The sequence below is a fragment of the Zootoca vivipara genome, chromosome Z2, assembly GCF_965207765.1.
Source record: "Zootoca vivipara chromosome Z2, rZooViv2.hap1.1, whole genome shotgun sequence".
NCBI lineage: Eukaryota > Metazoa > Chordata > Lepidosauria > Squamata > Lacertidae > Zootoca > Zootoca vivipara.
This window is the reverse complement of record NC_142585.1, coordinates 30,526,338-30,542,287: the sequence shown is the minus strand read 5'-3', so window position 1 is coordinate 30,542,287 and position 15,950 is coordinate 30,526,338.

Sequence of the window (15,950 nt, the reverse complement as noted above, 5' to 3'; positions counted from 1 at the left end):
AAGGAAGTCCATCTAGCCCAGGATCCTCTTCTTACAGAGGCTGAACAAATGCCTGTGAGAAACTGGCAAGCAGGATACGAGCAAAGAGCCCTCTCCCTTCCTGTAGTTTCCAGAAATTGGTAGTCAGAAGCATTGTTGCTTCAGACCATGGAGGCAGAGCATAGCCACTGTGGCTAGTAGCCATCGACACCCCTCTCCTCCATGAATTTGTCCAACCCTCTATTGAAGCCATCCAAGTTGGTGGCCATCACTGCCTCCTGTGGGAGGGAGTTCCGTAGTTTAACTTTGCACTTTCTTTTATTTGTCCTGAATCTTCCAGCATTCAGCTTCATTGGGTACCCACTGAGGCATCTGGTTGACCCATGTGAGAACAGGGTGCTGGACTAGATGGACTATTGGCCTGATCCAGCAGGCTCTGCTCTCGTTGTGTTCTTATGGGTGGTTTTCCCCTGTAGCTTTAAGTCTTGTTTGGTAGCACTTGGGTGGACCAAAGGTTCCAAGGAGTCGCTTCTCTTTTCAAGCCCTGGCATGTGGCTCTGGAGCACATCAGCAGCACAGGGAAGGAGACGAGAGGAACTTTGTGCTCTCTACTTGCTGCCATAACCACCAGAAAAGGGAAATAGAACTGGGAGAGGAGGGAGGGGGCTGGCAGGGAGTGGGGCTGAGCTCTGCTCAGCTCAGGAAATCAGCCAAGGTGGGTGAGGGAGAAGTTAGCCAGCAAGAGAAGAGCCCTGGAGCTTCACCTACCTCTAAAAATTTCCTATTTCCCTGGGCCTTGAGACTTTTCAGAAGCAGCTGATAGAGCAGAGGCTTTCCCCAATCTCTGAGTAGTGTGAGATCCCAAGAGTTCCAGGCACTTAACCAGGTTTCTTGTTTTCTTTTGGAAATGAGGCACAGTGGAGATTGTGGTGTCTCTATGATATATAGTTTATTTACACATATTTACAAGTTGAGCCTATGGTGGAGGGTCCTGTTTCTCCCATAGCTGTAGCCTTGGATTCCATCAGAAATCAAACATTCTAGGTCAAATTACTGCAAACTCAACACTCTAAAGTAGGGCTGGCTTGGTCTACTGAGTGAGGAATCCCACCCATTTGTTATCTGGCCCAGAGCCCCCTTTCCTTTATACTCTTAATGGCCCATCACCCAGGTGATTACCTCATCAGGAAAACAGCACAATTTACATTTTAACACTTTCTGGATCCAGGGATCAAAAGGCTTGCTTAGATTTTAACACTTGTTTCATCCAGAGATTAGAGGGGTCTGGCACTGCCCACAAACTCATCACACTTCTCATGAAGCCAAAGGCTTCCAGGCTGTGCTAGTCTTTAAAGAGGCCTTTGGTCTCCAAAATAAAATAGTTAAGCCCAATTCATTGCTACTCAGCTCGAAACAAAGCAAAACAAAAAGTGTTGGTCTGGTGCTCATCCACTAATTAAATTCAAATTGCCAAGCTGTTTTTTGCAGGCATGCAGGGGAGAGGAATGGAGAGTAGTTGCTCCCAGGCTCTGAAACTCCCTCCCTGATGAGGGTAGACTGTCTCCCTCCTTGCTGTCCTTCCACCAGCAAGTGAAAACAAACTTATTCAAACAGGCTTTAGGGAATGGACTGGTTTTGAGGAAAGGGCTGGTTCTGTGATGTTTTCATTGTTATTAACTGTATTTTTAATAGATCTAATATATAGACATTAATTCTATTAATGTCTTATTACAAAAGAATTTCAGAAATAGACTGGAAAGAGAAGTTGCTGAATTGCAACTTAAAACCACGGAGAGACCTGGTCTGAAAAGAGACATTGGATTCTTATCTCATTATACATGATAAAGCTATTTTTAGCCATCTCACCCCTTGCTTTGTCCTGTAAGACCAGTTGCAGTCGTTAACAGTCGTCAACAGGTTAACCATAACTATCAGCCAATCACCCATTCCCACCACCCTTCTGAGTACCGGTAATACCCCTCCCCACCCTCTCACTATATATAAGGGTCTGGTGACTTCTGTTTCAGTGCATCTGAAGAAGTGTGCATGCACACGAAAGCTCATACCAATGACAAACTTTGTTGGTCTCTAAGGTGCTACTGGAAGGAATTATTTTATTTTGTTTCGACTACAGCAGACCAACATGGCTACCTACCTGTAATTAATTCTATTAGTGTTTTAATTACCTTTCCATGTTTATTTCTTTTTATTATTTTTAGCTTTTTCTATTTTATCTTTAAGCTGAATTGAGTCCCGGGCTGGGGGGAAACCAGTATATAAATAAATATATGAGGAGGAGGAGGAGGAGGAGGAGGAGGAGGAGTAATAGCAGCAGCACAACAACAACCAGACCCCTTCATCTGCCTCAGCTGAAACAAAACATCTCTCTCCTGTATTAATCTCTATGGTCTCACCAAGTGCTGTAACTCTCCAACGGTTTGGTTTCACACACACACACACACCCGAAAGGCACACTCCTCCATTGCCTCCCGAGAAAGACAGGTGTGAACAGTAATAATTTCTTCCATGGGCGTACCCAGGATCAAAACTCGGGGGGCAAGGGGAGGGGCCAAGGCACGGAAGGGGAGGGGCCACAAAGTGGGCGGGAACGGCGAACTCGCGCTCCGCCGGGCTGTGCCCCTCCCTAGAAGCAGGGCTGGTGGGTGGAGGCGGAGCCCAGCCCAGCGGAGCGCGAGTTCAGCGTTCCCGCCCGCCGCGCCGCACTCTCTGGTTCCCCGCCGCGCTTGGCCTTGCCAGAGGGTGCGACGGGGAGCTGGAGGGAGGGCGCAGCGCGGCGGGCGGGAATGGCGAACTCGCGCTCCGCCGGGCTGTGCTCCGCCTCTGCCCACCAGCCCTGCTTCTAGAGTAGGGCAGCTGCCCTAACTTGCCGCATGGTGGGTACGCCCTTGATTTCTTCTCTCTCCCCTTTCCCAATCCTGTCTGGATCTGTGTTCTAAGGAAGTCCACCTTGTCATCTAGGTACCTTTTGCCTGCAAGCTGTACAAAGCCCCAAAGAAGCCATCGCCTCTCCACATGGTTCTGATTCAGCAAGATTCCAACAACAATACCTTTCCTCTAAACTAAAGAGAGAAGGTGATAAATGAAAGTCCTTCTTCACACAGTGCGGAGTTAAACTAGGAAACTCGTTCCGCAGGAGGCAGTGATGGCCTCCAAGCTGGATGGGGTTTTTTTTGTGTTTTTGTTTTAATGATCAGACAAATTCCTGGAGAAGGAGAGGGCTCTCAATGGCTGCTGGCCCAATGGCTATGCTCTTCCCTCCACCGTTGCTGGAAGTCAAAGGAGGGGAATTTGCATTTGTGCTCATGCCCTGCTTGTGCACTTCTCATAATGGTCAACTGTGAGGACAGGATTCTGGACTAGGTATGCCATTGGCCTGGTTTAGTATCCTCTTCATGCTGTTGAAGAATTGAGGAGAGGGAAGAAGACTGGAAATGTGGTTTAGTTTGGGTCTCCAGATCAAAGCATCATTATATATATATATATATATATATATATATATATATATATATATATATATATATATATATATATATAAAATATTTTCTTTGCTGTGTTTGGTGAGAACTGACGCTAAATGTCACTGGATGCCTTGGCCTGAAGCCCCAGGCTGGTAGCAAGGGATGCAACCTGATCTACCTGGGGTTGCCAAGCTGGCGGAACAGCCCAAACTTGCACCTACTACTGTCAATCTGCTGATTATAACACCCTACTTTATATCTGTGGTATGAGTTAAATTCAAATCAAGTAATAGCTTCCTAGTGAAGGAGGCTTGGTGAAATTAATAAAATTACAAGCCAACAGAAGAATAGTTCTCCAGAACATGTTGATAGATACTACATACTGTAATCTAAATTTACATAGTAAGGAACTTATCACTCATCTCCTACAGGCAGCAAGACGTGTCATAATCAGGCATTGGAAGGATTTTAATTTTTGTTCAAAGGTGAACAACTGGTAGAAAACATTCTAGGAAGCAGCCTTACTGGAAAGACTGACTGAAGGAAGCAGTCTAGGAAGCAGCCTTACTGGAAAGAAGGTTGCATGGGCAAGTTTACTCTGGTTTGATTTGACTTTATAATGTTTGCCAGTGTCCCAGAACATGAGCAGTATGCACCAACAGTGTATAGCACAATCTGGCTAGTCATAATGTTTCCCCAGACATTCACACAATCTACTCCTCTTACCTGTGATATAACAAAAAGCAAAAATTTTATTCAGACAAATTCTCAAATTCTTACTTAACTGTTCAAGAGAACTAGTGGAAAAATTAGTATTAATACCAATGTAGTTACCGGGTCTTGGCATCGTTTTAAATTTCAATTTTCTTTTGTTTATGGATAAGACTGTAACTTGTTGCAACTTTATTACTTTAGCAGGCTATCAGGGGTGTAGTTTGGGGTCTTTATTTTATTCTCCTTTTTTGGTTGAAAAGCTCAGTTTAATAACACTTAGGGCTTAGCGTTCTTTTTGTAACTAAATTTGTATTGTTCTGAGAGTCACATTGAATGTCTTTGTCTTTAATTACAAAAACTCAATAAAACTAAAATAATGATAAAAATTTCCTGCTGTGTTAAATTCAAAACCACCATTTAGCCCCATTAAGTGGAATAGTGCAGATGAAAAGTGACTGCATCTATACACACAATCTCCCCAACATTGTATAAAACTCTAGGTCTGACTGTTAGAATTTTAGTTTTGTATTTTATTAAGTGGCCAAAGTGATTACACAGGTTGAGTATTTTGTGCTTTGATTTTATATGGTAGTTTAGGAGATTACAGGTCACACCTTCAGTACAGGGTGGTGGTACTCAGACGGTAGTTGCAGGCACTTCTCAACACAGGTGATCATAAGAAAATAGCCTGCAGGATAGCTCAGTCAGTAGAGCATGAGACTCTTAATGTCAAAGTTGTGGGTTCAAGCTCCACACTAGGCAAAAAAGATTCCTTCATGGCAGAAGGTTAGACTGGATGTGATCCTTTCCAACTCTACATTTGTATGATGAATAAGAAGAGCCCTGCTGGGTCAGGGCAATGTCCCCTTTAGCCCAGCATCCTCTTCTCATAGTGGCCAAATGCCTCTAACTGCCTAGGAACCTATGTGGAGTTTCCATAAGAGCGTCAGAAGAGCACAACTGGATCAGACCAGTGGCTCATCTAGGCCAGCATCCTCTTCTCGCAGTAGCCAACCAGATACCTGTTGGCAGGGGTATCTTCACTGCCTGGGATGAAGAAAAGGTGTTGCTCTCTGTGCACCATGCAGCCTTGCTTGCCACCAAAGCCTAGTTTACCAGGGTCAGCTACAGCTTCTGGTTACATTGAGATATTGCAAGAGCCTGAAGCCAGTGGTGGAGGAAGCCGCTCAGGCACCTGGGGTGGCACACCTAGGGTTGGAGTGCGCCGCCCATAGGGGCAAGGCACACCACAGGGCCTCCAGAGTCTGCCTGCCTCCTCCCACTCAGCCACCCTACAGCTGGGGGAGAGGCAGAGGCGAGCAGACCATTTGGGCAGTGCAGAGCCTGTGCGCACCCAAGCCACCGCATCTCTCTCATGAGAGATGCGTGGCTCGGGTGTGCTGCAGGCCCCACAGTGAGTGCCGCCCGGCATTTTGTCACACACACACCCGAGTAGTGACACCCGGGGCAGACTGCACCTACCACACTCCCTCCCTCTGCAGCTACTTCTCCACCCATTTTGCATAACAGACTTTAACAACAGTTCTTATCATCAAACTTTCCACTGTCTCTCCACGAAACCAGAGTGATGGCTGGTTCAAGATTAGCAGCAAAGGAGATAGGCAAGGCTGTATTCTTGTATGTGGCTGTGGGTATGCAGCTGTTTTGGACTGTCTGTTGACCTCAACAAGAGTGGTTTAACCTGCAGCCACCTCCTCTGTTGGTATCATGTCGTGCTGTCAGCAGAGGCAAAAACATGGCTATGATTTCCAGCTAGGGGCTCCAGCTCTCCATTTTCACAGCAGTGTAAGAATTTTAGTTGAAATGATAAGAACGTAAGAACAGCCCTGCAGGATCAGGCCAATGGCTCATCTAGTCTCACAGAAGTGGACCAGGTGCCTGCAGGAAACTTGCAAGCAGGATTCAAGCACAAGAGCGAATGAAAATTCAAACAAACACAGGTCTCAAGGCATCTTATACAAATTCAAAAAAACTAAAAACAAAGATAATTGTTAAAAGTTAATTAAACTCTAATAGATTAAAACAATACAAATCTATTAAAACATAGTATTTTTTTAAAAAGCACTATTAAAAGCCCTTTCCTTAAAAAACCTTTAAAAACTTGTTCCCAAAGGCCTTTATTGTGACTTTGTGTTAATGAACCAACTATTGTATGCAGTTTTAGGCAATTATGCACCTTTCTTTTTGCAAGCAATTAGGGAAAATTGCTTTTATAAACTTTGCTGGATTGTACAAGTGCACTGCAAAATCTGGGTAAATCCAAATTTTGAAGGGTGGGGCTCTTCTCAATTTGTTTTAGAAAGTGCAAAATAGGCATGTTTCCCTTTAAATGCAAATGGGATCATCTCTGTTTCCAACCGAATCTTTGCCTTCCTCAGTCCCATCCATTTCTACCCATTGCCCTAGTGGTGCCACACTGACATTTGCAAAAAAAAAAAAATGTTTCGGGGGTAATGGTCATAAACAAAAACATTGGCTCAGTGTGTGGCAGCTGGAAAATATTAGGAAGATAATGCTGCCAGGATTGTAATGCTCTTACACAAACTTGTGAAGCTATGTACAGTTCTGGTTACCACAATCATAAAAAACAAGGTTGTCAAAGAGGAAAAGCTGCTGAAAAGGGCAATCAAAATGAGAAAGGAGATGGAGTACCTCCCCTAGGCAACAGAGGGCGCCAACCTAAAATCATAGAATTGTAGAGTTGGAAGGGACCATGAGTGTCATCTAGTGCAACCCCCTGCAATGCAGGAACTATATTTTGGTGCCACATAGGGTGCCACTGAAATTTGAGACCTCAAGGCCTGCCACTGACTTTTGGAGGCAGCAATGCTTCTAGAAACCAAAGGAGAGGAGAGTGCTTTGTGCTCGAATCCTCCTTGCAGGTTTTGCAAAGGAACCTGGTTGGCCACTGTGAGAACAGGATGCTGGACCTGGAAGACCACTGTCCTGACCCAGCCCAGGCTCTTCTGATCTTCTTATGTTCTTTCAAATTCCTCAAATGCACATCTGTGTGTTCCCGCTGCAGTGATGGTTCCCTTGGCCTTCCAACCAAGTGTGAGATGGTGATGAGAAGGAGGAGGGAGAAGCACATTGTTGGCTCTTTTCCAAGATTGATGATTTAGAAAAGAGCAAACGGCCAATTCATCTCCTTTGTGTTCAGGCATGAAACAAAGCAAAATCCATGTGGGTATGCAGATTAAAACATAAATGAGTTCCAGTCTTCTCCTTGCTAGGAGCAAGGGACTCCACATGGCAAGGCATACAATTATTAAGAATGGCATATATAAGAAATGGAAGAAAGGGGAAATCACAAAGGAGGAGTATACACGAGTGGTAAACAGTCGCAGGGTGAATGTCAGACAGGCCAAAGCTCAGAATGAGCTCAGGGTTGCAAGAGAGGTTGAAATTAATTTTAAAAAGGTTTCTTTGGCTATGTTTGTAGCAGGAGGAAGAACAAGCAAGTGGTTGGTCCTCTGCACAGAGATTATGGAGAAATGCTATTGGGTGACAAAGACAATGCAGAATTGCTCAACCTCTACTTTGCCTCTGTCTTCACCCAAAAGGATCGCAGTACCCAACACAATAAATGATGCAAGGAGGAGATGCAGCCCAAGATAGGGAAAAGGCAGTAAGGGGCACCTACCCGGTAGCTACTTTAAATTAAATCTGCAAGGCCTGATCAACTGCGCCTAAAGGTATTAAAGAAGCTTGCAGGTGTAAATCTGAGCCTCTTTAATCATCACACTGTGGCCTCAGGTTAAGCTGTAGTCTCCTAAGACCTTCTAGATCAGGCATCCCCAAACTTCGGCCCTCCAGATGTTTTGGCCTACAACTCCCATGATCCCTAGCTAGCAGGACCAGTGGCTGGGGAAGATGGGAATTGTAGTCCAAAACATCTGGAGGGCCGAAGTTTGGGGATGCCTGTTCTAGAGCCTTTTGACATGTGCTACTGTCAAGCCAGGCATCCCTTATCCTGTATTTGTCCATCTACGTAATTATTTTGGCACAGGCCTCTAGTGAATGGAGGACGCTGGTGCTTTTGCCAAGTGGATCTCAATTCTTCCAAGAGAAGCAGGAACTTACACACAGCCTTTCTACACTGAGCTAGCCTCTTTTATAACCATGGTGGTGGTTTCAATTAAAGAAAACGTGTTGTAATACCAAATTCTTTTGCAAACCCCACCCCCAAAGTATTCAAGGACTTTCTTCAAACCTGTTGGCACCCCAGTCCTGAATTGTTCTGTCCTGTCTCATAGCCATTCTGAAAGGTGGAGAGAGAAAAAAGATCTAATAACCTGCTGGAGGTGAACTGTGGGAAAGGCACGGCTAATAAATCTGCCACTGCCTTTGAAGCTCAGAATGGCAGCTGAGGGGGCTGAGGTTCTGGCTGAGTTGTGCAAACTTAATGAATAACTGATGAATAGCTGCTTCTGCCCTAATCTTCCAGTTTGAAGGGACCCCAGTGGACATCTAGCACAACAGAAATCACAGCTAAAGAATTGCAGAATCACAGAGTTTGGAGGTACAACCTGCCCAGCAATGTACGAATAACAGCTCAGCCTTTTGGAGCACGACCTCTCTGGCAGGGATGGCAGAGGTTTGTGTGCAAAGAAGTCATTCTGTTGGCATTGAAAATAGCTTGAATAGTTTCCTAATTTGAAAATGTTTATTTCTTGCCTCACTCACACCAGAAGAGTATCAGAATAACATCTTTGGAGACAGAGTCTTGGCACAGTGTGGCAAAGAGCAGTGAAGGAGATCACATCACACACATCCTTGCCCCCCCCCCGGTATCCTAACTAGGTAAAGGTAAAGGGACCCCTGACCATTAGGTCCAGTCATGACCGACTCTGGGGTTGCGCGCTCATCTCGCATTATTGGCCGAGGGAGCCGGCGTACAGCTTCCAGGTCACGTGGCCAGCATGACAAAGCCACTTCTGGCGAACCAGAGCAGCACACAGAAACGCCGTTTACCTTCCCGTTGTAGCGGTTCCTATTTATCTACTTGCACTTTGACATGCTTTCGAACTGCTAGGTTGGCAGGAGCTGGGACCGAGTAACGGGAGCTCACCCCGTCGCAGGGATTCAAACCACCGACCTTCTGATCAGCAAGCCCTAGGCTCTGTGGTTTAACCCACAGCGCCACCTAGACCAGTTTGGGGTGATGGATTCATGCCACCCCACTTGTACCCAATGAAAGTTTGATTCTGTCAGACATACGCCTGGTAAAAATGGAAGCAATCTGCAGGCTTTCTTTTTATGCTCCCATCCCCAAATTTGCTCTGAAGTGTTTCATTATTGCTTTATTCCATGGAAGAGAGGGCTATTGATGGCTACCAACTTTGATGGTTATGTTCTCCTCCACAGTTGGAGGCAGCAATGCTTCTGAACAGGGCCAGCCCACCCATAAGGTGAGCTGAAGCAGCCTCCTCAGGTGGCGCTGTGTGACCCAGGTAAGGGAGGCTTCAGCAGGGGGGAGACAGGGCAGCACTGTCCCATTCCACATTAGGTGGTGAAATAGGGTATGCTGCCTCTGCTTCTGATACTAGTTGCTGGAAACCATAGGAGAGGAGAGGGTACTTGTGTTCATGTGCTGCTTGTGGGTTTCCCACTGGGGTACTGAGAACAGGATGCTGGACTAGATGGGCCATTGGCCTGATCCAGCAGGCTATTCTTATGTTCTTATGGTCTTATAGCTCTGGAGCCCTCCCCCGGGGCCCTTGGCCAGTCCTCCAAGCTGCATCATTCTGACTCAGCCAGCCCATGACAGTTTGCAGCGCACTCTTCGCAAAGCCCAAATTGCTCCAGCTTTGATACCCAGAAAGAAAAAAAGGGCATGCCCTTCCAACTTGCACTGAGCAGAGGTGGGCGAATCAAACAACAGTTACAGGACACCTAGTCCAAATAAAAACCCAGGGTGTCACAAAGGGGTCTCCAAATGCATTTAACACTTTCTGTCATCAGTCAATCAGCCACTGTACAGAAACCTCCAGGACTGGATGAAAGATGCAAATGTCAGGACAAGAAGAAGATTTAAACCAGCATCTGTAAATCATTCTTCATCATATTCTAAGCACTAATAAATCACTCTCCACTTCTGTGTGGTGAATAGGATTTATAGGTAGGGGTTTAAACTCCAATTGCAGCAATTTATTTCTGAGACTCCAAAGTTGGCAGGGGAATTAACCGTTTCCCCCCATGTACCTGAATGATATACCTTTCTTTCTTTCTCTCTCTCCCCCTCCCCAATTCTCTACGCACAAGCATTAAGCACTCTGCATTCATAGGGAAGACAAACCCTGCTTCTTAGTTTGAATAATAAAAACCAGTCTTTTGTGGATACAGGAAAATAATAACACAAAAATGCTACAGCAAATGCATGCTATTGAAATCAGAAACATGGAAAGGTAGAGCAATGAGATGACAAAAGATTAGAACAGAATAATAGCAGCCAACATCTTTGTCTTATGTTCCTAATTATGCAGAGGAGTGTTGAAAGACAGTGTGGTGCATTGGTTAGAGCAGCGGTTCCCAAAGTGGGCAGTTCGAGCCACAGTGGGATTCCCTGGGGGGTACTAAGAGGCAAGGAAATAGTGGGGGGGTATGCTGGAGGGGTAAACAACTGTCAGACCTTGAGAAGCTGGCATTAATGCATTAAATTCATCAGTTTTGCTGAATTAATTAAACTTAATGGTTTGCATTGGATTTTGAATAAATATGCATCACTGTTAATCATCACTGTTTTGAATGTGTGCTTTCATCTGCCTAAGTGAAAACCACTCTTCTGAATACACGTAATGATTTTATAGGGTAAGGGGAACTGAGGATGTGTTTATGGGACCTTGAGGGAAGTGGCTCAAAATAGTTTGGGAACCACTGCTCTGGAGCCTTGAAAGTCACAGTACATAGCTTGTTCAAGAAAAAAAAAAAGTTAGCTAACAAGGAACCACTCCTGTTCAAAACCAGTCCAACAAAAAACTGACCAGCTCCCACAAAGTCTAGAAGTTCTGGGAACTGGTCCCAGTTTACACGTACTGTATTTTCTCTCAGTGTCCAAGATGGAGTCATGAAGCCAAAGGATATTAACTTAACTGGACCCAACATTTGGTAGAAAAATTCAAACACAACATGACAGTTCTGTCAACTCCAAATCCTGATGCAAAAAATCTGGTATTATTTTTATTTTATTGCATTTATATCTCACATTTTTTCCCCTCTAAGGAGTTCAAGGTGGTATACTTGGATCTCCCCCTCCTCATTTAATGCTCACAACATCCCTGTGAGGTTGGTTCGGCTAAGAAATGGTGACTTACCCAAAGTCACCAATGAGTTTCATATCTGACCGGGGATTTGAACCCTGGTCTCCCAGCTCCTAGTCCAACACTCTACGAATTGCACCCCACTGATTTTTACAGGCAATTAGCATTTTGCATTATCACAACACCTGCATTCTCACTTGTTGCTGTTTCAGCAATTTCAACCAAACTTGAGCCACCAGCATGTTTGCGAGCAAAACACAGATGCATGAGAATTTTACTTAAGGCTACAAAACCTATGTTCTCCTGGACAAAATACATAACTTTGGTATACAAAACCCATGATGCTGTGCAAGCGGAAGAAACACTATTTGAAAACATGAGTTGATAACAAGGAATCAAAGTGTGCTAGAATTCAAACTGAAGCCAGATCATCATGTAAAGATCTTTCTCAAGATCAGAAAGTGTAGCTTTAGAGTGAAATTTGTTCAACTAGTGAACATGCCCACTTCAAATCCAAGGTCGAACCAGGCTATGGACTAGATCAGTGGTTCCCAAAGTGGGTGGTACTGCCTTGTGGGGGGGGGTGAGGCATTACCTATGAGGCACTAAGAGGCAAACGAGTGAGAGTGACAGGGGGACTATGGAGGGGGGCCACTCCAAGTGTGTTGCTCACTTATTTATGATTGTGCAGGCTAAAGCCTAGATAGAAATGCCTTCCTCACTTTGTATTTGCTCTTATTGCTTTCAAAGCTGTTTTCTTTGGTCACATCTGTTGGTATTTACGATTCTGGTTTGCCACAAGGTAGCCAATTATTGGTGATAGCTATTGGGTTTCTCATAAATTAGTTACTGTGTGTCTGTGGTAGGAAAAAAAAACTTTATGAATGTTTTTGCAATAGTTACATATAAATACTTTGTGCTTCTTTCAACTTTACATTTTAGTTAGTAAGGATGCATAAAAATATTTTTTTAATGCAATGGATTTTATTATGCTATTACCTTCCTTAGTGGGTTGTGCAAACTTCTGTTCTCAATCATGCTTTTTCTAGGTTAGGGAAGGGGGCACTGGGGATAAGTTTATGATGGAAGCAACAAGGCAGTGTCCCCAAAAAGTTTGGGAAACGCTGGACTAGATAGTTAATCTTTTATGCATGTCTCCTTTCCCTTCTATGAAATGGATATGCCCTTCTTCACTTTCATGAGGTTCAATTAATGCCCAGGAAACATTTTAAGGGCCTACGAGGATAGGATTTAAACCACTTTTGTCTCCAAGGAGGGAGCTTGAAAGAAAGAAAATCTCTCTCTCTCATATATATATATATATATATATATATATATATATATATATATATATATATATATATATTCTCTGATAGTCAGAGCTATCAAAGTAAATTTCAGCTTCAAGCACTGGAAAAGCTTTCATTATCTGTGATGGAGTGTGGCCCAAATAGCTGGTGATTTTTCATCATGTTTCTTTCCTACCATTTTATACACCTCAGTTAGATTATAGTTCATTGTCCTGATATTTTTGCACCGGCTTCTTACAGTTTGATTTACTCCTGCACTTAAGTGGGGTCCTTTGTCGTGCCTGCGTCTCTTTCTCTCTCTCTCTAAGTTGCCAGTTACAATCATTCAAATGGTTAAGAGTCCGTCTCTTTCCCCCCTTTGTAGACAGGAATAACTGGTATTTTATTTTCACCTGCTTGTGAAAGGCTGGGGAGTTCTCGATTATCCATTAACTTTCTGATTATTTTCCTTAAGGCATTGACAGGAGTGTTAAAGAGAAAATTAAATTTCTCCAGCTGGGGAAAGGGATGGCAAGAAGGGTGCAGGGATCCCGCAGAATCTCAGCCAAAAAGGAGCACATTCCAAAGAATCTGAATTCACTTGACAATATCAAAGATGCTTATCTCTACAATTTCACCGCCTTGCAGATAGTTACCTTTATCTTCAGCTGTTCTCAGTAAAGAGAAAGAAAGTCTTCCTTTCCACCCCTTTAAAAAATGATGGTGAGGAAGGGGGAAAGCATTTGAGGAGATTTGTTAAAGGTGTTTTTAGGAATAAATGCTTCTGTGCAGTAGCCACAGGACAAATACATTAGAGCATAAGAACAGAAGTTTAAAAGTTTTTAAAAAGCATGCACAGTGTGGAGAAAGTGGATAGAGAAAAAAGCTTTTTCTCTTTCTAGAACTTGTGGACATCCAATGAAGCTGAATACTGAAGGATTCAGGACAGCGAAAAGGAAGGACTTCTTCATGCAGCTTGCAGTTAAACTTTGGCACTTGCTCTTACAGAAGGCATTGATGGCCAGTGACCTAGATGGCTTTAAAAGAGGATTAGACAAAATAGCACAAAACTGAAAAACTGATTTGCCTTAGTTCTCCTGCTCCCTGATTCACCCGATCCTGCTCCCTCCCTCCTTGTGGGTTCTGCCTGAAAATTACCTCTGCCAACTACAAGCAAGGAAGTTGTTAGAGTCAAGTATCTGAATCTGCTGTGTGTATAGCGAGATTTGAGTATTGTTGCTTATGTATGCTTCAGGGTTGCCACCTGTGGTCGGACAAAATAAAGGAGAAGTCGGGGGAAATACGGGGCAGGTCAGGGGGAATTGTGGAGCTAAAAATTACTTAACCTGGTGCAGAAATAATTTCAAAGCAATCCATTACAATGGCACACACGGTTTCACTGATTTCTTTTTCTTCCAATATTGCCCTTTGGCCAGGCGCCCTTCTTCCTCTCTGCCTGTGCAAACTCTACACCAGACTGGATGGACCAGGCCTGTGGAAAGTGCACACCTCTCTCTCTTTGGACCCCCACACCTCTGCCCTCCCCCACTCTCCACCGAATGGACCAGGCCCGTGCAAACCCCTCTTTCGCTCTTTGTGACCCACCCTCTGCCCACACAAAACTCTCTCAAACTTCTCCTCCCGTCCCCGCACTACCCTCTGCCCACATCCCGTGATAACTATTGTTCTCACTCTCAGCTCTCTTCCTCATGAACTCACCCTCTGCCTGCATAAACTCCCACTCAGCTCTCACTCTCCTCCTCCCACTGGACCAACCCTCAAATACATGAAAAAGGCATTCCACCTGAAGTCCAAACAGGACAGGGGACACTCCCCCCCCCAAAAAAAAGGACGTCCATGTTTTTCTAGGGACATGTAGCACCCCCAGTATGGATAACTGAATTTGCAGCTGTGGGACCTGTGTGCATTGTTACTGATGTGTATTTTTGGATAGAGATAGATGATAGATAGATGATAGATAGATGATTGATAGATAGATAGATAGATAGATAGATAGATAGATAGATAGATAGATGATAGAGATAGATAGATAGATGATAGAGATAGATTTCAGCCTTAAGCTCATATACACATAAAAATAGACACAACGACACAACAACTCTTTCTATGTGAATTGGAACCCTCCCTTTCAAATTGTTGCTGCTGCTGCTGTTGTTAATAATAATTAATTTTTAATCACTTAAACTAAAGCTTGTATTCTACTGAGACCCAAAGATCCTTTTCACATGTGCAGCTCTCAAGCCAAGTGTCCCCTATCCTATATTTGTGCAACTGTTTTTTCTGGCCTAGGTGCAAGGCGAACTGAACTTGAGACTGGAAAAACTGGAAACACAGAAACTGAAATTGACAGAGCTCCATTAGAAGGAGGCAGCGCAGGAACCACTGGGGGGGGGCTTATTTTATCTTCCTTATCGTCTTTTGCTGCAGGTTTCTTCCCACTCCACATTTGTGCAGTTCTGAGGACTGCCAGAATTTCTGGGAAAGAAAACCTTCCCCAGTCATATGATGAAGTCTCCAGGTGTTAAAAGTCTCTTAGGGTCATGTTAATTAACAAGCTGCACAGTCACAGATGCCTTTGTGAGGCTCCCACAAAAGCAAAGAGAGAACTTAATGGCAGTAAAGGAGAGCGACTTGCACATGGAGCCTCCATCTCTCAGAAAACGGTGCGTGGCCAGCCTTTGTATTAAAACACGAAGAAGAGGAAAAGCATAGATGGGTGCACAGCAATTGAGAATCAATAAAAATACTTGAAACACAATGCTCTTCGTTTTATGGGATATTACTCAGTGCTGTAAAAACGTCTCCCTGACATTAAAACGATTAGACCCACGTCTTGCCACCAGTGAGGCCAGGAGAGAGGAGAGCTTGAAACGAAAGTTCCCTGCCTTATGTTTTAGAGAGGGAAGAAAGGGGAAGAAAATGATTAAGACGGTTAAGTCCTCCAACCATCAGACTTCAGCAAGCTGCTACTCTTTATGTATACAGGATGCTGCTTTTAGTATGTTAAGGATACAGGATGCTGCCTTAAAAAGAGTCAGATCCTTGGTCCACCCAGCTCAATGTTCTCTATGCCAGTGGTTCCCAAACTTTTTCAGGTCACTGCCACCTCGTTCCACAACTTTTTCAGGTCCCAGCACCTCCCGACACACAAAAAGCATTATTCAGTATAGAATTCCTTTCCAGACGTC